Source organism: Myotis yumanensis, unplaced genomic scaffold (assembly GCF_028538775.1).
Source record: "Myotis yumanensis isolate MYYU_CA2020_CCGP unplaced genomic scaffold, mMyoYum1.0.hap1 SCAF_10, whole genome shotgun sequence".
Classification (NCBI taxonomy): Eukaryota; Metazoa; Chordata; class Mammalia; order Chiroptera; family Vespertilionidae; genus Myotis; species Myotis yumanensis.
Window position 1 is genome coordinate 68,878,882 of NW_027223761.1, and position 21,209 is coordinate 68,900,090.

The 21,209-nt window shown below is 45.9% G+C and overlaps 1 pseudogene; it reads left to right on the forward strand.

The window, feature by feature from the left end:
• The first annotated feature begins 18,249 nt into the window (after positions 1 to 18,249).
• On the forward strand, positions 18,250 to 20,633 carry LOC139018501 (m7GpppN-mRNA hydrolase pseudogene; annotated as a pseudogene).
• Positions 20,634 to 21,209: the final 576 nt, after the last annotated feature.

The window sequence follows — 21,209 nt, forward strand, 5'->3', positions numbered from 1 at the left end:
TGTGAAAAAGAAGTGCCCAGACTTTCCTTCATCTCCTTGGGGTGAATGAAGTGAAGGAGTATGGTCCTTCCATGAAGCGGTTCAGGACCTTTTCTCTCTTTTCCCAACACTCCCTCTCGCACAACCAGGAGAGTAACTTGCCTTCTGGGTTTCCTAATGTTTGAAAGAACATAATCACCAAAGAGGTGGCTATTTGGGTTCCGGGGTCAGGCTCAAATCTCAGCCCTGTCATGTGGAGCAGCTGCAACTCTCATACACTGCTGATGGGAAAACTGCTTTCTTATTACATACCACTGACATATAACACAGCAGTTCCACCCTACAAAGCTGTTAAAAAATATAAAACAAAAACCAGAAAACATTGCTCTTGCTCCAAAATCTGTGTTGAGTGACTTTGGGAAATGAAGTTGAGCTTCATGTTGTTCATCTCTTAAGTGGGATGTGGCAGTGGAACCTTTGAAAAGGTACGTGGGGGGAGTCAGTGGGGACATGCCTGCAAAGCCCTTAGCAAGAAGCCTGGCACCTGGAAATGCCTGTCTGACATGGGGACTATTGGTGTTGATTTACAGGGATCCATAGGGACTGTGGCTGCAGCGCTTTTTCTTGCTGGTGCTTGTGGTAGTTATTAAGTTGCTTTGTTTACAAGCTTCCCAGGGCCTAGCATTCATCACTCCCTCTGAACATGAACATTGCCTGAGCATCTTGCAGAAGTGAACAAACGCAGTCCCTCTCCAGGCATCAGCACCCCTTGGAGGAGCAGAAGAGAAAACAGGCAATTGCAATCCTGTGTGATGGGCACGGAGTTGGAGCAAAGGGGAGGGCTTGGCCATGACTCGGCATGGGAAGGTCTCAGCAGAAGCTGTGACTCTAAAAATGTTTGTGGACTTGATTGTCCTCCAAGGACATTCACTCCATGGACTCTGATGAGATCAGTACAGGAGACCTTGAGAGAGCTTATGTTCCAACTTACTCATTTCCCAGCTGGAGAAACCGAGGCTCAGAGAGGAGGAGGGACTGGTTCAGTGTAGGTGTCAGAAGTAGAATTTGAACCCTTTCTTACTTTGAAGCCTGTGTTAGTTTGGGTCTTCCAAGAAGCAGACAAGAAGCCAGGATTAGATGTGCAGGAGGAAGGGGAGGACCAGGAGGAGGCAGTGAGAGCCCCTGGACCAGCGAGGCTGGGCAGGAGGGTCTCAGACAGTGCAGGTCTAAGAGTGTTTGTCCAGAGCAATTGCAAGTCCCCAGGCTAAAGGTGACCATTCCAGGAGTCCCCTGTCCAGCAGGAAGAGGGTGGCAGTATCACCCCTGTGTGCTCAGTCCTGGCACAAACATGGTGGTACATACAGCGGGGGTGGCCTCAGAGGCTGAGGTTCAACTCTTCTCCCCACAGCTAGGCCCCATGAAGGAGTCCTGATCAGTGCATTCCTGTGGTGCCACCAAGCCCCAGTTCCTATTTCCTCACATCTTCATTGTGGTCTGAAGGCAAAAGCAATCTATTTCAAGAGAGCTGTAGCCTTTGAGCTGAACATGGCAAGTCTTAAATAAATAATTACAGGGACCATTAACCAGGTAGTTTTTAAATGTGTCAGGTTGTGTTCCGCCTTTGAAATATGTGATTCCATTTCATCTTCTCAGCAACACTACGCAGTGGGTATTATTATCCTCCCCAATTTCTGAGGAGGAAACAGGGGCTCATAGAAGCCTTCAAGTCTCACTGCTGGGATTTGTGAAGTCAAGGCCCTTGAGTGCTTATTCAAACTCCTGTCCCTGGATACATGGTCCCCTGAAATTTGGGTCAGAGTTAGTTAAGACTGAGATAGCAGTGACAGAAAACCAAACTCAAGCTGAGTTAAGCATTTGTGCACATGAATTGAAAACATGCTCAGACAGTGGTTTCAGGCAGGGCTGGATCAAATGGGGAAGATGAGAACAGTTGCTATCATCGTGTGGCTCTGCTTCTGTGACTGTTGACTCTGTTCTAGGGCAGGCATTTTTTTGCCATGCCCTCCTCTTTTCCAGACTTCTAGCATCCTTACCACTACTCTCCTAAGCTTCTTTCCCAGTATTTCCAACATAAATGCAATAATGGAATTCTATTGGTTTATAGGGCCATCCCTGCTCTGTAGGGCCGTCCCTGAACCAGTCTCTGGGGCTGGAACCATGGAAGGTGCTTATTTGCCAGGCCTGAGTCAGGTGGCCATTCCTGGAATACTGGGGCACAGGTTAGTGTTGTCAGCCTCAGACACATGGAGTGGGGGCTACAAGAGATTATAAAATTGGGTGCTGGTACCAAAGAATAGGAGATAGAGTCCGGAAAGACTTTGGTACAAATGTTGAAATAGGTGGGGCTTGTTGAGAAGGTTGTAGGAGCCCACGGGTGTGTGCTCCTCTGGCCTGCTGGGTCCTTTCCCACAATGAGATGGGCAGACATCCTGCAGGTCTAGCCTTCCCTCCCCTTCCAGCAACTACTGTCACTATGCCATGTCCATCTACCTAGATGAGATTGTTCACCTGCACTGCCATGAGCAATGTAAGGATTGTGGAGGTAGCACTGGGCTGGGGTGTTCCTCCTTGATCCCCTTCCTGTCTCCACACCCTTATTACCTGTGCAAACTCATACAAGTGACTTCATCTCTCTGAGCCTAGGTTTTGCCATCTGCACAATGGGGACCAATACAGCACCTATTCATCAGGTTATTGTGAGGATCAAATGACTTATGTTAATGGCTCAACATCAAACTCATGGTGTTAGATGCTGCCACTTACTGAGTGTAGGTGATGTGTCAAGCATGGTTCTAAATATTTACTTATTTTTAAATTTAATTATAGATAGATAGAGAGGAATGGGTGGTGGGGAAAGAGAGAGAGAGTGAAAGAAAGAGAGGGAGAAAGAAAGAGAGAGAGAAGCATTCATTGACTGATTCCTGTATGTGCCCTGAAAAGGGGCATTGTACCTGCAACCTGGGCATATCAATATCAGGACAATGCTCTAACCGACTGAGCTACCCAGCCAGTGTCTACATTTCTTTTATTTAATCATCACGATGACACAGTGATTGGGGCACTGTCAATCCCAGTTTAGAGGTGAGGAAGCAGCTTGGCACAAAGACACACAACCTATGATGTCCAGAGCCTGGACTGGAATCCAGGTCTTTGTCGTTCCCAAGTCAGTGCTCTGCAGATCTGAGATTAATGATTAGAGTTCTCCTTTAAAGCTCCAAGAAGGTCTATTCACAAGCAGAGAGACATCCTGCTGTGGAAAGCAAGGGATGCGTGGCCCACTAAGGCACAACATATTGAGCTTATTTAATGAGACAGACCTGCGTTCAGGTCTAGGCCCTGCGACTAATCAGTTGTGTGACCCTGGGTAAGTTACATAACATCTCCGAGCCTCAGTTTTATCATTTGTAATATAGACATGTCCTATTTTTGAGTACTACAATTAGATGGTTCCTTTAATGTGCCATGCTTATATACAGCAAGTGCTCAACACATGCTAATGAGAGTCAACTACTGCCTTGAGAAGGGGCAGGTCTAACAGCCTTCATGCAGAAATAGGTGAGGTTGATTTGTAGAGGGGGTTTGAGGGGCATGAGGTGTTTGGGAGCCTTCTTTTCCTTTTATGGGAGACCAATCACATTCCTTTTGCTCCTGTCCTACAGTTTCCAGTCAACAACCATGCCAGGTGGGATGAGAGGGACCAGGAGAGGTAAAACCTGCCCCTGTCCTTGTGCCCAGGCCTTTCCCAGACTTTCAGAGCAGGTCCACGGGTCTGGCTCGGCATGCCTGGGGGATGTGTTGTCCTAGAGGGTCCCCATCACCTTGCTTTATAATGACTTCCTGTTGGGTGTTTTGTGGCCGGGTCTCAGTGCAATTGACAGCAGTGGGACAGTGGTGCTGGTCAGCAGGATGGGATCCAGAGGCCACCCTTCCACTTGCCCAGGGGAGGGCACCTCCTGCAGTTCCTCTCCTCTCTGGAGGACAGGCTGCTCCTCTAGGGCAGCTGGACCCACCATTCTGGTGTCAGTGGGGGAAGGTGAGTGACTGAGGGGATCCAGGAGTCTAACGGTGGTGTCAGCCATGCGGAGGGCTCATTCCTACCAACGGGGTCTTGTGTGGCTCTGTGAGCTCATGGACACCCCATGGAGAGCCTCAGGCTGTGCAGGTTGGGGAACAGGTGGGTCCCAGGGAGCCGGCACTGAGACATGTTTTTCAGGTCAAAGTACGTCCCAAATTGCACACGTGAAGCCCTCGGAGTTTCACCGAGTCCACACCTTCAGACAAGGAAGAGGACCAGGCTGTGGATGACCTGTTCAGGTTCCTCTCCCCGAGGCTGCAGTCCAAATTTGGTAAGCTGCCCTGTTGGTGCACTTGATCCCCAAAATGACTCAGCAGTTTGGAACTAGAGGACAAGAGGTCTGGATTCTGGGGTCAGCAGGGAGACCTGGAATCAAGAAGTGTGTATCTTACTGGCCTCAGTTTTCCTGCAATGAGAAACAACCACTCTTTTCTGAGCTAATAAGTAACCCCTCTCTTCTTGGCTGGCCTGCAGCTGGCATGGGGAAGTGGTAGTGACATGGTCTCTGGAATCCTGATTGAACTTGGCCAACTACCTTTTTACCTCGGTGACTTGGTTTCATTATCTGTAAAGTGAGGATGTCGATAGCACCCATTTAATAGAGCTTTTGTGAGGATTAAATGAGATAAGGTATTTAGCACAGAGAGAACACCCGACTCTTAGCTGATATTAAGCTGTTACTAGACTTCAAGATATTGTTGAAAGGATTCAATGAGATAATGACATGTTTAATATAAAGCCCATAGAATACGGCCTTGCACCAGGTCGACACTCAATCAGTGGTTGGCAAAGCAGCAGAGAGGAAGGAAGCACTTGGCTTTAACACAGGATGTGATAATATATTCAGTAATTTGCCTGCTGACAGCCCTGAGACAGATGCTAGAGAATGGAGGCTGTTGCTGTTAAGATCATCATTCTCCTGGTCTATTGTTAGGATAAAGTGGATTAATATTTGAAAAGTTCTTAGAAGGAGGCCTGGCATTTTTTTAGGCACAGTATGAATGTCTGTTAAACAGACCAGTATTAGTTACAGGTTCATTCTGTTAACCTCCTTTTCTTTCACCCTCAGTGGCCCCATTGATACCATCAGAGGGATAATTGCTCTGAGCCTCCCTCTGCTAAAGTGACCTCGGCTGGGCAGAGAGAGGCTCTTTTGAAAGTAGAATTCCTTCCTGGCGAGGTTGAGCTAACCATGCCCGGCTGCATAGTGCTCCATCTCTCGTCCATCGCTGAGTTGGACCACTGTGTGGGGAAGGCTATGTGGTAAGGACTTACACGGCTGGGGTTAGTGTGTTTTCACCCATACAGTCCTTCATGGCCAGTTGGGAGACAAATCTCATGTTCCTGTGTCACTAAGAGCCTCAGAGTGTCCTGAAGTATTCATGGCCATGCCCATTCCTGCCCTGAATCAGGGTCTGGGGCCACCCAGCCTGTCCATGGCATACAGCCCCACCAGAGGGCTGAATTATTAGTGAGGACCAGATACCCTGTGCCACCTTCCCTGACAGATCTCTCCACAGGGGCTCATCCCCCAACACATTACTGTAGACTCTTGCTGGAAACCAAGCTGGGTGCGGACATCCCTTATTTGTGGGATGTCAACGTTAGACTCTGGGGGTCCAGCATGTACCAGTGGAACACTTGCCGACTGTGCCTACCTCCCCGGTTCTGTGCACAACCCCCCAATGCCAGGTCCCAGATGCTGGGTCTCTTTCCTGAGAGATTTATCTGGCCTCTAGGATCTCTCTTCCCAGCGGTTTGGCACAAAAGAAGTGTCAGGGAATCAGTGCTCCCTGGAGCAGCCCTCACCAGTGATTGGCAGGAGGTGCGGAACAGGCACCAAGCTCCCTCACCCTCAGTTGAGAAATCTCTGAAATGTGGATCTGCTCGTCTCCCAGAGGTCCCCCAGGAGATCTAGCCCCCGGTGTGCATAGTGGTAACAGGAGTGATAACTAAGCCTTTACTCGGCCTCCCCTTCCCGTCCCACTTCAGCTCTCCCCTCCCCGGGCTCCTTGGGAACACCTCCCAGATGGACTCCATGCCCTGGAATCCTTGTCTGCCTTTGAGGAAACCCCAGCTAAGCCTGTTTCTTTATTACAGGGCTTCTCAGATGCAACAGCTCATTGTGACAGGGACTGTCCTGTCCATTGTAAGATATTGAGCAGCACCCCTGGACTCCACCTACTAGAGTCCAGGCAGAAAATCCGCCAAATTGTGGCAACCAGCAGTGTCTCTAGATGTCACCAAACGTCCTCTGGAGGCACAATTATCCCATGCTGAGAACCACTGGTTCAGAGAAAAGCTCACATCACTGCATTCAGCTCTGCCGCTGCCATGGGGCCAAGCAACCTGTCCTCTCCAGGCTCACTTCCTTGTCGGTAGAATGGAGTTAACAGCATCCCACCCAGGATCATGCTGTGAGGACTCATGTGAAGATACACCAACCGTCTAATGTGACAAGTGCTCCATGCACAATAGTAGGTATCGTGTATTGAGTGCCTCAGTGTGTCAGGCCCACTCCTAAGCTCTCTGTGTCCAGAGTCATTTAATCCTCACCACAACTATCCCAGACAGGTGCCACTGCCATCACCATCCCCATTGTTCAGAGGAGGAAACTGAGGCCCAGGAAGTTTAAGAAACGGGTCCAGGGTTGGACAAGAGATCCTTGGCATGGTGGGGTTGGAACCCAGGTAGTCTGGTTCCAGAGAATGTGCCTCTTTCCACCACACCGAGCAGATTATTTGGTGAGGGAAGGCATTCTGGTTTTACTCCCTTCATCCTCAAGGTCACATTCAGCCTCTGTAGAAATGGTAACCCCATCCTTGGATAATTTTTCTCCTGGGCTGGAGCCACACAGGGTTAACCACAAACAATCTTTTGCTTATGCTTTCCATCTGTGAGAGGTATGAAATCTGTTTAGGAGAAGAGCCTCAATCAGAAATCAGCAAACTCCTTGTCAGCCAAATTTAACCCACTGACTGTTTTTGTCAGTAAAGTTTTATTGGAACATGGCCACACCCAGTCATTGACATCTTATCTCTGGCTGCATTCAGGCCTCAAGAGCAGAGAGGAATGGTTGTGACAGCAAATGTATGACCCCCAAGCCAAAAATATTTAGTCTCTGGCTACAGAAAAAGTTTGCAGGAGCCTGTGGGATGGAAGATGTGGCCACAGAGGGTTCTAAACTCCCTTTCAGTGTCTTCTTACCCCTGTCTCCACCACCTCATTCTTTGCCTGCCCCTTGTGCACAGAGGAGGCAAAGGCAACTTCTACAACCTCAGAAGATTCACAGTCAGAGAAGGGCATTTTCAGACTGCCCTGTGTCTGGTGTGCAAAGCAGATGGGACACCACATTCCTGGCAGCAGGCGTGACACAGCAGCCCTCATAATGTCTGGATGCCCTCAACCCTGGGGCTGGGTGGGGCTACTTCTGCTTTGTTGTCATTTGAGTCTTGGTCTTAGTGGAGATGCAGGTGGAAAACAAAACAATGCCTTTATGCTGTTCAGCCTCCACCCTGCAGGATTTAGCTGAGAGCATTGTGGGTTCAGTAGAGAAGGGATCCTCTGGTGATGTCTGCAGAGTGGGAGGGGCTGGGGGCAAAGGCTTGCTTGCCACAACTGGGTGCAACCCTTCCCTGAGATTGGCTAAGTTCTGCAGCCATTTTTCTAGTGCAGTTTACAGCAGTTTTTGGGTCTTTCTTGGCCAGATTCTTGGTGAGTCTGCTGTGGGAGGAGGAGTGTAACACTTTTGGTGACCTCCAAAATCTCATCCTAAAGGCATCTTCCTACTCTGTCATTGGATGGGGGCAGACCTTGTCAGCTACTGAGCTGTGATGGCAAGTGGGGCTGAGTACACAACTCCATCTCTCCCTGGAGCCCATGGTGAGGCTAGGTATTACCAATCATCCTTGAAGAGGCATGGCACAAGGAGAAAGTATGTACCCCTCTTAAATATGTACCCCTGTTAGAACAAGGATTGTCAAACTATGGTCTGCACACAAAATCCAGCATCATTCTGTAGGGCCCATGAGCTGAGAATGGTTTTTATATTTGTAAGTAACTGAAAAAAAATTTAAAAAAGAATATTTTGTGACAGGTGAACATGATATGACACTCACTTTTCAGTTCCCATAAAGGTTAATTGGAACACCCCCGTGCTCTTCTGTTTACATTGTGTATGTGGCTATGTTTGCACTATGACAGCAGAGTGGAGTGGTTACAATAGCTCACAAAACCAAAAACATTTTTTGTCTGACACTTTACAGAAAATAATTACTGAGGCTTCTAGAGAAAATAATGTTTTGCACCTGTCTGGAATTGCCAAAAGGCCAGGAAGTTAGCTATGGAAATTGTGATGCACATGTTATTGTGTGTGTCTTGCAGCACTGCAGAGGCTGCGGTCTTAATGGAGTTGAGCAAGGCAACTTAAGGGAAACTGTAAGTGCTGAACCCCAGGAGCAGTTGGTCAGGAGTCACCAGTGTCCAGGAGTTAGGTAAGTCGTGCATTCTTGGTTTTCAAATGTTGCTGCTACATCAAACTTATTTTGAAATATAGAGTGAGTCCAGGGCTGTATCATCAGAAGGCTTGAATTCAGTAGGTCAGGGGTGGGATACAGGCTTCTGGCTTTCTAATAAGTCTCCCTCATGATTCTAGAATGTGGCCAACCAGTTTGAGACCCTCTTGGTGACTAAGGACCAGGACAGAGCAGGTGCCATCATCACTGAGGAACTCCACTGGGACCTGGCCTTGTGTGTCTTGCCTCATCAGATGAATCAGGCTCCCTCTGTCTTACCCCCAGAGACTCTCTCACCCTGAGAATCAATCTCCTGCAACTTGAGACCCTAAGCCTTCCCAAGAAGCTCCCAGTAAGCTTCCTTTCCTTCGTGTCAGCCTCCTGTGAGGACAGCAGAGTGGCAACGTGGCGACACTTGGCCCCTTGGTCTGGGATTGGGCCTGTCTCTTGGCTCTGATCTTTCTCTCTCAGTTCTGTTCTCTCTTCATGGTCATCAGCTCTTCCTATTTCCTAGGGGCTCCATTTAGTGGTGGCGGCTTTTATTGGCTCAGATGGGCTCAAGGATTTGAGTCTGACAGTGATTGCGATCGCTGTTTCCTCCTGTGAGATTCAGGGCCTTTTCCTATATCTATGCTGACCTAGTAGTGAGTGGCTTGGAATGGAGTGTGGTTTCTGTGACCCACATACCATCTTCCTCTGCCTCTTCTACCCACAACAGTGTCCTAGGACCAGATGGATGTCTTTGTGATCCAGCTGCCATCCCTATGGCACCTCAGTCCCAGCAAATCCACTTGCTCATCTTGTCCACAGAGAGGCTTGGCTGATGGTGTCTCAACCAATGGCTGTAAATCTGAGAGGTATGAGGGGCTTGAGCTGTGGATACAGGGAATGGAAGATTTACCACAGATTTGGAGATACCCATCCCTTGCCTTGCACTGACTTCAGAGGCTCTGAAATTACCCAAGTCTGCATGAAATCTTACCCCTGTGAAGTCCTAGTTGTTGCAGCTTCCTTGCATGAATCAGTTACGATAAACAAGGCAGGTCACAGTAACAAACAGTCCTAAAATCTCAGTAGCATATACAACAAAGGAGTATTTATCATGCATGCTGTGTGTCTATTTAGGGTCACCTGGGGACTCTGCTTTCTCCACATTAAAGAGCCCCACAGATGGAGCCGCCCCATCTTGAATATTGTCAATCACAGTGATAGAGGAAAAGGTAGCCTGGAGGGACTCACACCAACAATTAATTGTTCCACCTGTCATTTCCACTCACAATTCATTGCCCCAAACACAAGGTGCCAAGAAGTGTAGACCCCCTCTCCCCAGCCCTGCCCATGCTCCTAGAAGGAAGACAACAGGAATATTACTTAATGATAACCACACATGCCTCTGTTTGCTCCTCCACCACATGGGACACTAATGCTTACTTTATAGAGCTATTATAACAACAAATCTAATGATACTTTAAAGTGTCTAGCATATGGTACCTTTATTTTATAATATTTAAACTCTTTCCTTGCACATAGGCCTTGGTTCCTTTGAGAGTACTCAGCCCATTCATGAGAAGGGTCTTGTTTCCTGCTGACCTGGCCTGCCTGTCAGAATATAATCCTATTTTCCTTGTTAGGCTTCTGTTCCAATGGATGGTCCCGTCTTCAGCCAAAGCATCATAAAATGTGGGGGCTGGATTGAAATTTTTGAAGTCCTCTAAGCCCTGTGGTTCAGAAACATTAAAACCCAAGGAGATTATCAGTCCCTCATCCCAGACCCACTGAAGCAGAGTCTGCATTGAACAAGATCCCAAGACCATGTGTATACTTTTAAGGCTGAGAAGCACTGATACAACTGACAAGTCCCACATGTTAATGGGTGTCATTAAAGTAGCAAAACCGACTGCTTCCTAGAGGTCCTGAATGGGTAGGTTTGTGTGGGGCCCAGGCTGCCACATGGTGGAGAAATTCATGGGCTGGTGGTCCAGGGATGACTGAAGAATGATGTTCAAACCTACTACCCCACTCACGCTATCTGCTCACATCCCTCTAGTGACAGGGAGCTCACCATCTTGCAGATAGCTCAATACATTATGAGGCAGCTGTCACTGATGTCATCTGAGCCAGCCTGAGCCTCACTAACCTGAGGGTACGAAGAGGCTGACTTTAAAGTTTAATGCCTCCATGTTTACCTGGAGGACCTCAGCCATGCCTCCTCCTCAGTTTCCCTGCATTTTCCTGGATGTCCCCTGTATGTCCTGCTGATGAATATGCCGATATTGCCCTATTTTCTTCTTTACAAGAACACTTCCTTCAGCAATTTTTGTTTATTCCAACAATGCTGTGGCCTTATTCCCCTTCCTCTTTCAGCAAAAAAGCCCAGAAGATTCCCGTGGGAGGATTGTCTCTGAGGCATCACCTGTACTTTGAAATCAGCCAGACTCTGAACCCCACTTTGGCTCAGTTTGGTTACAGCTGCATCTCTTCAGAAGTCTGAACTCTTTTGGAAAGTGTCAGAAACGGACTTCACACTGGTTCAAGTAAAAAGATTTCTGAGGTTATCTTATTGGAATACGCATTCCCTGGAAGGAAAATGTTTATGTTTTAAAAAAGTTTCATAGTCAAATAATTTGGGAAACACAATTAAATAGCTTTCTGTGTCCTGTAGATCTTAAAACCTTGACTATGTACTATGCTTGTCACTCTCGGGAAACTGAGGGCACATGTGTGAGACAAATGTATCACTCTCTCAAATGTATTTGCCCACAGAAACCATTGTTGGAAAAGTACCTGCCATGACTTGTGGAAGGTGGAATTCACTTAGAGAAACACTGACTTAAGTGCTGCGAAGAGCCAGCATTTGAAGGAGGTGGAGGAACCTAGTGATTCGGGCAGCTGGGCGCCTTTACACCCAGGCCCTGGGGAGACCGAGCTGGTGAGCGTCTGGGTGAGGCGGGCTCCTGCACATTGGGGGCAGCGCTGTGTCTGTGTGTTGATCTGGGATCATCAGGGGACTTGGTGAGAGAAACAAACTGGTTCTCCATCTGGACAAGCAGAGAGGTTGTTTCTTTTTTTTATTTTTTTGGCCAAAAGATAATTGTTTATCTAATTTACATGGGGGAATAAGTACTTACTATAACATTTCAAAAAATGAAGAATGCAGGTGTAAAGAATAAAAATCTTATTCTATTTTTATTTTAAAGTGATGTTATTCAGTACTATTACAAAGGTGAAGAAGGTTTAAAACAGAACTTAGCTGAATTCCAAACACAGTAAAGATAGCTGTTGATTTATGTCCAATGCACAGAGTGAAGGGGCCAATGGATGGAAAGTTACTCAAAGGAAATCCCAAGGGTAGAGGGTTCTTGGTAAAGACAGGCCAAAGTTTTATACATCAAAGGTTGGTGATGAGGAACGTGATCAGATATCAAGGTAGAGATTTTTACTAAACTTGCAGTGAGATTCTTGCCACAATTGGGCAAACAGATGGAGGACAGCACCAATGGATGAGGCCTTGCCAAAGCATGACTCAGAGGAGCCTGTCTAAAGTTTGACTCTCAATGACAGAGGATTTTACAATTCAAATTTTAAAGATATCATTTCTCTTTCTGCTTCTATGATTCTCTCTTTGTCTTTAACCATTGGCATTTTAATTATGAGTGTTAGTGTGGGCCTATTTGGGTTCCTCTTGTTTGGGACTCTCAGTGCTTCATGGACTTGTAAGTCTATTTCTATCACCAGATAGGGGACGTTTTCTGTTATTATTTCTTCAAATAGGTTATCAATATCTTGATCTCTCACTTCTCCTTCTGGGGCCCCCATAATGCAAATGTTCACTGTTCATTAGTTTGCTTTAAAACAACTTTCTTAGAGTTTACTCAAGATTAAAAACTCCAAGATAATATACTCAAATAAACTTAGTATACATAATTGGCTGAAAATTAAGTAAAAAATAAGTTCCATATATGCTGGCTCCCTTTTGAAAACAATATGTTTTCATCTAACATGATCTACATGTTTTTTTCCAAGTGAAAAATACACATTGAGCATAATTTGGTTTAGGTTTTGGTAGATGCATCTCTCAGCCTTTTTACTCTGTTATTTTTAGGAAGTTATTTTATATCTTTGCCATCAATGAGAAATCTTCAGCTAATACCATACTAAATAAGAGGAACCTTAAGTAAGAGGAAACTATAAAAGTAACTAACATATGAAAACATGATATAATTCTATTCTATGCAGGTGTAGTATTCTGTCTAAGGCCTACTGTCTTTGTTAAAATGGGCGATTATAAATTGTTAAGGAGACATTAAAGACATAGCACCACCAGATTGGTACCCTGCTAATGAGAGAATTTGAAGGAGAGTTGAAAGTGGGAACTTTCTCATACTGCGGATCCATATGACGTTCCTGTGCCAGTAAACTGTCTAAACCATTTTGGTACCAGCCTGAGGTCCCTCCATGCTTCACTCCATGCTGGTGGGTTCCTGTGCAGACAGTAACTGAGAAGTCCACTCTGCTGGGCCTTGTTCCAGAACTGGAGACCCAAAGCTGCACTAGGGGAAGTCCTACCAGGTGAGTGGGGTTGTGAAAAGTCAGGTGGAGACAGACCTGGGGGCTGTGAGGTCACAGAGGAGGCACCTATGCCAGGCAGAAAGCTACCCAAATTCTTTGAAGTAGTTGTTTCCAGGCAAGGAGGGTGAGGAAGGACCTCTAGAAAGAGGGGTCAGCAAATGCAAAGCACTAGAGGGGGCTCTTCCATGAAACGGGGTATGTGAGTCCATGTGTGTTTAGTGGGGAGAGGTAGAAGGATGAGGGGAGACAAATAAGGGACAAGGGAAGTGGGGGCAGCAGGGAGAGGTGGGGCTGGAGAGGAAACAAGGATTAAAGCTGATGATGGTAGATGGTAGGAGAGGCCAGGCTGGGACAAGCAGGCCCTGGAAGGAGGCTGCTGGGGCCCTCCAGGTACAGGGTCATGGAAACCTAGCCGAGGATGGTGGTGCAAATAGGGAGGTGGGTTTGGATGAGTCTTCAGGAGGTTGATGAGAGGGAGCCACTCAGGAGAGATGAGAACCTTTTTCCTAAAGACTTGAAGGGGTAAATGATGTCTCCTCCCTGCCCCCACTCACAACTCTGGCACAGGACAGTCTCCTTGCCTGTCTCTTCCCCTTCCTTCCCCTTCACATGCTTCTATCAGCTTATCTGTTCCATCTGTGCCCAGAGGTCAGTCAGATGCAGAAAAAACTCAAATTCCCCTCCCCTATGGTGAAATCCCACAGGGAAAATGGTTGAAATCTGTGGCCCTTCCCCCAGGTCACTGCTGTAAGTAAAGGAAGCGGTCAGTTTCCTTCATCTTTACATCCTCCACGCAGCCCCATGCTGGGCATGTGGAGGCCCTCAGTAATTACAATGGGTGAATGGATGGAGGGATCAATGAAACATCTTACTCATCTTATACCCCATATGCCTGGCTTGATGCCTAGCACATAGTAGGTGCTTATCAAATTAAACGAATACCTAAATGAATGAATGAATGAATGAGAAAGGAGAGAAGGAAGGTAATAAAGAAAGAAGCATCTGTCTTCTCAGTTCAATATCCCAAGGCTTTGTACACTGCCTGGAATAGAATAGTCGATCAACAAAATTTGAATTTGTGCTGTAGGGAGGGAAGGAAGGAAGGAAGGAAGGAAGGAAGGAAGGAAGGAAGGAAGGAAGGAAGGAAAGAAGGGAACAGGGAGGGAATGATGAAGGGAAGGATTGAGGAGCCAAAGTAGGAGGAAGAGAGGCAGGGAAGGAAGGATTGATTGAAAGAAAAAAGTAGCCTGCTTACTTTTGTGTATTTCCAGGGCCTAGCCAGTGCCATGCACAGAGTAAGTGCTCAGTTCATGTATGCTGAATAGAAAAGAGCTGTTTGGAGGACTCAGTGTCCCAGATGGACCTCTTTTCTGTCTGCCTGATGCTTCCCATGGATCCCAGCATTGTGGGTGACCTTGCATCTTCCCTCCCAGGTCAATGAGCAGATCCATGCCTTCTATGCACAGACTGTGGCCTAACGCAGTCCCACGCAGCTGCCCTAGCTCATTGCTCATCAGGGGCCGCCTGGATGGTCACCTGCACTGCATGATGCACTGGGAGTCCACCATCAGCCACCAGGTGATGAGAAGATTATCCCAGGGATTTGGGTTCCCTCCATCAGGCTGTGGTAGGAATGGTGAGGACTAGGGGTCTGGGGCATTGGACAGTGTCTCACCCTTAGGTTTAGGGTAGAAAGTGACTCTGGAATCTGACAGACCTGCATTTGAACTCCAGACCCACCATTTCCTAGCTCTGTGGCCACAGGCAAGCTCTCATACTTGTGGGCCTCAGTTTCCCCATCTATCATATGGGAGTAATGGTTTAGAGGAGAGGTTTGTGTGCAAGTTAAACAAGAGAGTGTGTATAAAGCACCTAGCACAGTGCTAGACTTTCATTTATTCAGCAAATGCTGATGAAGTGCCCATCCTATGTCAGGTGCTGTCCATAGTGTCCTGGAATGCCAGGAATACTTCAGTGACCCACTCAGACATCTCTGTTCTCACAGAGCATTCAGTTTAGGGGCCCAAAGCAGGAATTGGTTCTCTTCCCAAGTGATGTGTCAGCCATCAATTGCCACACTAATCCTGCCTAACAAGCCACTCCCAAAGGTCAGTGACTTCCAACTTCATTCTTTTCCTTCTTCTCCTGAGTCTCTGGGTCAGAGGGGAGTTCTGCTCTAAAGGTCAGCTAAAACATCTATTGACCTTCATGGGGCTCTCTCACATGCCTGGGGTGACTTGGCTCAACTCCATGTCTCATCCTCCAGCAGGCTAACCTGTGTGTGTTCTCATAGTGAAGTCAGATCCTAAAGAGAGACATACATAAGCTCTTTTAAAGTCTTCGCCCTGGGCACTTTGCTAACATTCTATTGGCCAAGGGAGGTCACATGACCAAGCCTAGCATCAGAGTAGGCAGGAACTACTAGAAGTTACAGGGCAAAAGGCTCATATGCAGAGAAGGGAGTAAAAAATCAGGCCATTCTTACAGTCAGTTAGTCTGAATCTAACAAAGATGTCAGCTAGAATCTCAAGTACAGAACAGTTAAATATGGGGGTTTCTGCTTATAGGGGTGGGAGTTGAGGCCCAGAAGCTGGGATGGTCTCTGAAGAGGCTCCAGGGAACAGAAAATGAGACTCCTACCCTTTTATTTGACAGATAGGAACCAGATGCCTTGAGAGGGGACTTGCTGATTTCAGGAACAGAGATAAAACTGGGCTTCCTGACTCCCAACACAACTGCCCTCCTGAGTTCAGTGCAGGACCCTGAGCCTGGGTGATGCAGCCTCCCCCAGACTCCCTCCTGCCTCTTTGTCTCTCAGTCCTCCCAGAGCTGCCTTCTTGCCTCCAGAGCATCCTCCTGCAGAGGGATTCCAGCAGCAGCTCACAGGTGACCTGCCTGAGGCCTTGCCCCTCCCTGCTACCTGGAGTAACAGTGAACTTGGATGTCCATCATCTACAGGTCACCTATGGTTTAGCTTTTATACTAGTATTAAAATTGAGATTTTAGTTGCACAAGTATCATATGAATTAACTTTCCCTGTAAAACAATAGTAAAATAGTAAAATGTTACAGAGAAAGTTAAATTAGGCTTTGGCCATCCTTAATCCCCACGTTGCTCCCTGGAAATAGCACTGCCATCATCAGTTTGCCGTGTATCCATCCAGACCCCTCTGTATGCCTCACATGCACAGAAGTATGAAGACAGGATGCAGAAAATACATTGCAAGGTTAGAAAATCTAAAAATTCCTACAGAAATATGTATTGTTCAACAACTTTCCATTTCATTCGGTTAAATGGGAGGCTAATTCGGTCTTAATCAACATTTTTTTTTAAAAAGCAAAGTGCAAAGAATGTGCATATTATGTCATCTTTTATGCAAAAAGAAGAAATATTAATATGTACATTATTTGTCTCTGTTTCAGGAACAATGGAAGGATAAGTCAGAAGCTAATCACATGGTTACTTACAGAGGTGGGCGAGGGAAAGGAGGTATGTTTCCCTGAATGTACTTTGTTTGCTAGTTTTGACTTTGGGTTTAGGTAAGTCTTTTACATCCTATAAAATAATTTAATAAGAATTTTTTTTTTATTAAACATGGCTCAGTGGTTCAGCATTGACCTATGAATCAGAAAGTCAGGGTTCAATTCCAGGTTGGGGCACATGTCTGGGTTGTGGGCTCAATAGCCAGTACGGGGCATGCAGGAGGCAGGTGATCAATGATTCTCTCTCATCATTGATGTTTCTATCTCTCCCTCTCTCTTCTTTCTCTGAAATCAATAAAAATGCATGTTTAAAACAAAATTAAAATCAGAAACATTTGACACTAACAGTAAATGAAGTTCGTGACATAACCACACAAAGTAAAAATAACTTCAACTGACATAGACTTATGCTGTCTGTCCTTGATGGGTAATGGCCTAAGGATACAAAGAATCATGAATAAACCTTTTGATATGTAATCTGGAGACTTTTCCTTAGTACTTGATGTGTAGTTAATCCTTGAGCAACATGGGTTTGAACTACACAGGTCCACTTACACATAGAGTTTTTTCAATAAATATGTACAATCCTATAAGTGTATATATTATCTTTTTAAAAATATATATTTTATTGATTTTTTTACAGAGAGGAAGGGAGGGATAGAATTAGAAACATCGATAAGAGAGAAACATTGATCAGCTGCCTACTGCACACTACTCCCTACGGGGAAAGTGCCCACATCCAAGGTACATGCTCTTGACCAGAATTGAACCTGGGACCATTCAGTCAGCAGGTCAACCCTCTATCCACTGAACCAAACCAGTCAGGGCTGTATATATATTCTTGTGTGGTTTTCTCACTAACTCTTTCCCATAGCTTACTTTATTGTAAGAATACAGTATATAATGTACAAAATGATCTAATCATGTGTTTATGTTACCATTAAGACTTCCGGTCAACAGTAGGTATTCATTGCTAAGTTTTTCGGGGAATCATTATACTTGGATTCTTCAGTGCTCCCCCACATTGTTCAAGCATCAGCTGTACATCTAACTAGTTTTGAAAATTGAACCATAATAGTCAATCACTTGAAAATAAAATACTTTATTTTATTTGGCCTGTTTCTTATGTTTTTAACTAATACTTAACTTAATAAAAGCATGTGCACATAATTTTAGATGATGAAAGCTATTCTTCTCCCCTTTAAATTTCTTAGTTCTCCCTCTGCAGCGTCAACTGCCATTCTTCCTAGTTGCTCTCTGGATTGCCCTATGCATTTTCATGCACACAGTAGGCCAACACAAATGGGATGCATTTCCAGCTACAGTTATGTACCCCACCCCATAGGATTGTTTTAGCAAAGAAAAATATTTTAAAAATATTCATCCTACAAAGTGAAAGAGGGTTTCTTAGAAAACGACAACAAAAACCAATCACACATTGACTGGTCCAGGTAGAGGATGTTCTTTTCAGTGAGGACAGGAGAGGACCAGGAGGAGGAGGGAGAATCCATAAAGTTAGAATCTGCTGTGAGGAGTTGGGGTGTAATTGTTCTTTTCTTCCCCGCCCCCCCCCCTGCAGTGAGCAGTGGAGCCACTGGAGGTGTACACAATGAACCTGCACTGCATGGAGATGTACGTGCAGTGGTGCGACCATATGTACTGGTACCTTATGCCCACCAACCTGGAGGAGCTGAGCAGCATCTCGTACAGGTGGCTGGCGCTTGGGCAGGGCTGGATCTGTAGGGCATTATGGGAATGGCAGAGTGTAAGCTCCGGGGAGTCCAGCTGGAACTGCAGCCTCTGCAGCTGACATCAGCCCACCTGGGATCTTATTCCAGCTCACACTGGCCATCATATAGCAATCATAGTAATGATAACAATAGAGGACATTTGCTAAGCAGTTATTGTATTCCAGTCTCTATTCTGAGCCCTTCAGTAAATAATGTCATCTCATTTGACCTTCACAACAGGCCAGGAGGTAGTATTATCTCTTTCTAGAGGAAATGGAGTGTCAGAGGGGTACCTCACTGCTAAATGCTCCTAGCTAGGCAGTGGCTGGGTGGGAACTCATCCCCCATCTCTCAGACTCTAGAATCTGTGCTTTATGACATTAAGCCAAGATCTGGGGCTACTTATGACTTTTCATTAAAATTCATTATTATTTTTATTTCTTAAAACAGGAAAGTAACCCAGGCTTATTAAAAACCTAAATCCACCAAGGAAATCAGAAGATCATAGGCATGAAGAGAAAAAGACAGTGTTTCCCGGGACATTGGTCATGTGGGGCCACCTGGTCACAGACAGGAAGCTGGTGAGGACTGTGTTGAGGATGGTGGTCACAGGCCTAAGCCCAGGTAACACTGTCCCCTGCGGTACACAGTGGTGGCTCCATGGGCTTCCTGGGCAAATGGGGAGGCCAGGCTGGTAGGGAAAGCAGCAGGCCCACAACACTGGTGGTGGCTGCTGACAGCAAGAAAGAACGTCAGTATGTTGGTCAGAGGGCTCTGGGCTAGCCTTCCATCCCAGGACTCACTCACTCCTCCACCTCCTGTCCACCTGCCCACCCATCCCCTCACCCATTCATCCATCCATTCACTTATTTATCAGTTCATCTATTCTTAAAGAATTTTTAATTAAAGTATAATTGGCATTCAATATTATATTAACTTCAGTTGTTCAGCATAATGCTTTGGCATTTATAAACCGTACAATGGGATCATCACAATAAGTCTAATTACCATCTATCACTATCCAAAGCTAAGAGCATACGCTGCTGGAGGGCCGTGGGAAATCTGCTTTTGTCCTGAGACCCTCTACATGGGTGACTCTGGTCATTAAGGATTATTCTCTTCCTTCCAGTTGTCAAGAAATTCTCACGGGTCTAAGAGTTGCTGTGCTCCCCTGTCAGGACCTCCAAACAAACTCTAAGAAGCCAATTTACTTTGCACATTCCCAGCACACAATCCTATTTCATTGTGCTTTCAGATTGAACTTGTCTGTTGTTTTTACTTGGATTTCTACATGCAGAACACACTGGAATTAACTGCATGTGGGATAAGGGGTTTTGCTAAAGTTGTCTTCAGTTATTGTCTATTTTTGCTGCTTCATGGTGAGGATGTGGAAAAAGTTTTGGGTGACTAGAGGAAGTAAAAATGGGAATATCCATATATGATGCAATTATACTTGAAAAGACACTGGAAAATGTTCTTCTGATTTAAGGGTACCTAGCCAATCAGTCTGGGCATTTCACACAGGAAAGGAAATAAAGAAGCTCCTCATGATTGTACTGCTAGAGTGGTCTTTTAAGAAACTGGTTTTGATAACATTTATTACATTGTAACAACAATTATATGGAACTTAAAATCAATGATCAGCTCGCTTGTGTGTACATCATTCCAGGAATTCTCAAAGATGCAAAATTTAACCAGAAACCCAGAAGAGAAATTCAGAACATTGTGTGAATCTGCACAGAGACATTGTCATGTCATAGAAATGAAATGATCCCACAATCCAAACTTGGTTTGGCTCCTAACAACTTGTTGATGGCTCTTCCTTTTGTCAGACCTTAAGGGGCTGGCTTTCTGGAAGATTCGGTGATTCCTCAGGCTGACAGTGGATTTTCTCCAGCTCGTAGAAATCCAGCGAAGCCCACTGTCGAAAAACGGAGTCAGACAAAATTCCAGCACAGTGGGTAGTGATTTCCCGAAGGTCCTGGGGGCCAGTGGGTAAAGCACAGGCAACCACTGCAGCAAAAGCCACATAAGAATGATTCTAAAATGTCTGGTCTTTTAAAAGCGAAGAATCAAAGTATGAGGGGAAATGGCGGAAAACAGTATGAAGACTCACCTACTCAAAGAAGAAAACAGTGGGGTCCCCAGCCAGCCAGCCAAGCAGCAGAGTCCTTTGAAGAAATATGAAAAACACAAACTTCATCCCAGAAACCAGGATATTTTACTGTGGACCTCTTTCATGAAGAAGGCCTTTGATCTTTGACAAAAACCACTGTGCCATGATCCCTTTTAATAAAGACAAAGAGAGCTTTAAGTTTATCTAATGCTCAGTCCATGTTCATATTTTCCCAATTGCCTCAAAATGTCTTTTTTGGTTGGTTTGTTCACATCATCAAGCAAAGGGTCCCCACACCTGTAATTCTTTTTAGTTAAAATCCAGTCTGACCTAACGGCATTGTCTGCCCTGGTTGTGGGATGTGGCAATGACCTGGGTGTGGGGCATTTAGGGCCACTCTCAAGGTAATAGCCCCTCCTATGTTCTCTTTGTCATGCACCCAAGAGGCAGCTTCATGCCAAGCCTGTCCCCAAACTGCACACAGCCCTCCAGGGCAGCCAGTGGGGCCCAGTTTCTTCTTTGAGTCTGAGAAAGAGACTCAAAGTCACCTGTCAAGTATGGAAACTTGCAGTGCTGCCTATTCCAGCTCAAGTTATGTAAGACTTTTACTCACTGCCTTGTGGGGTAGGGCTGGGGGTGAAATGGTGAAGAGGTCTGCTACATGGTGGCAGGGGTTGGGGAGCTTCTGGCAGTTCCTCAGCCTTAATCCTACCTAGCTGATTT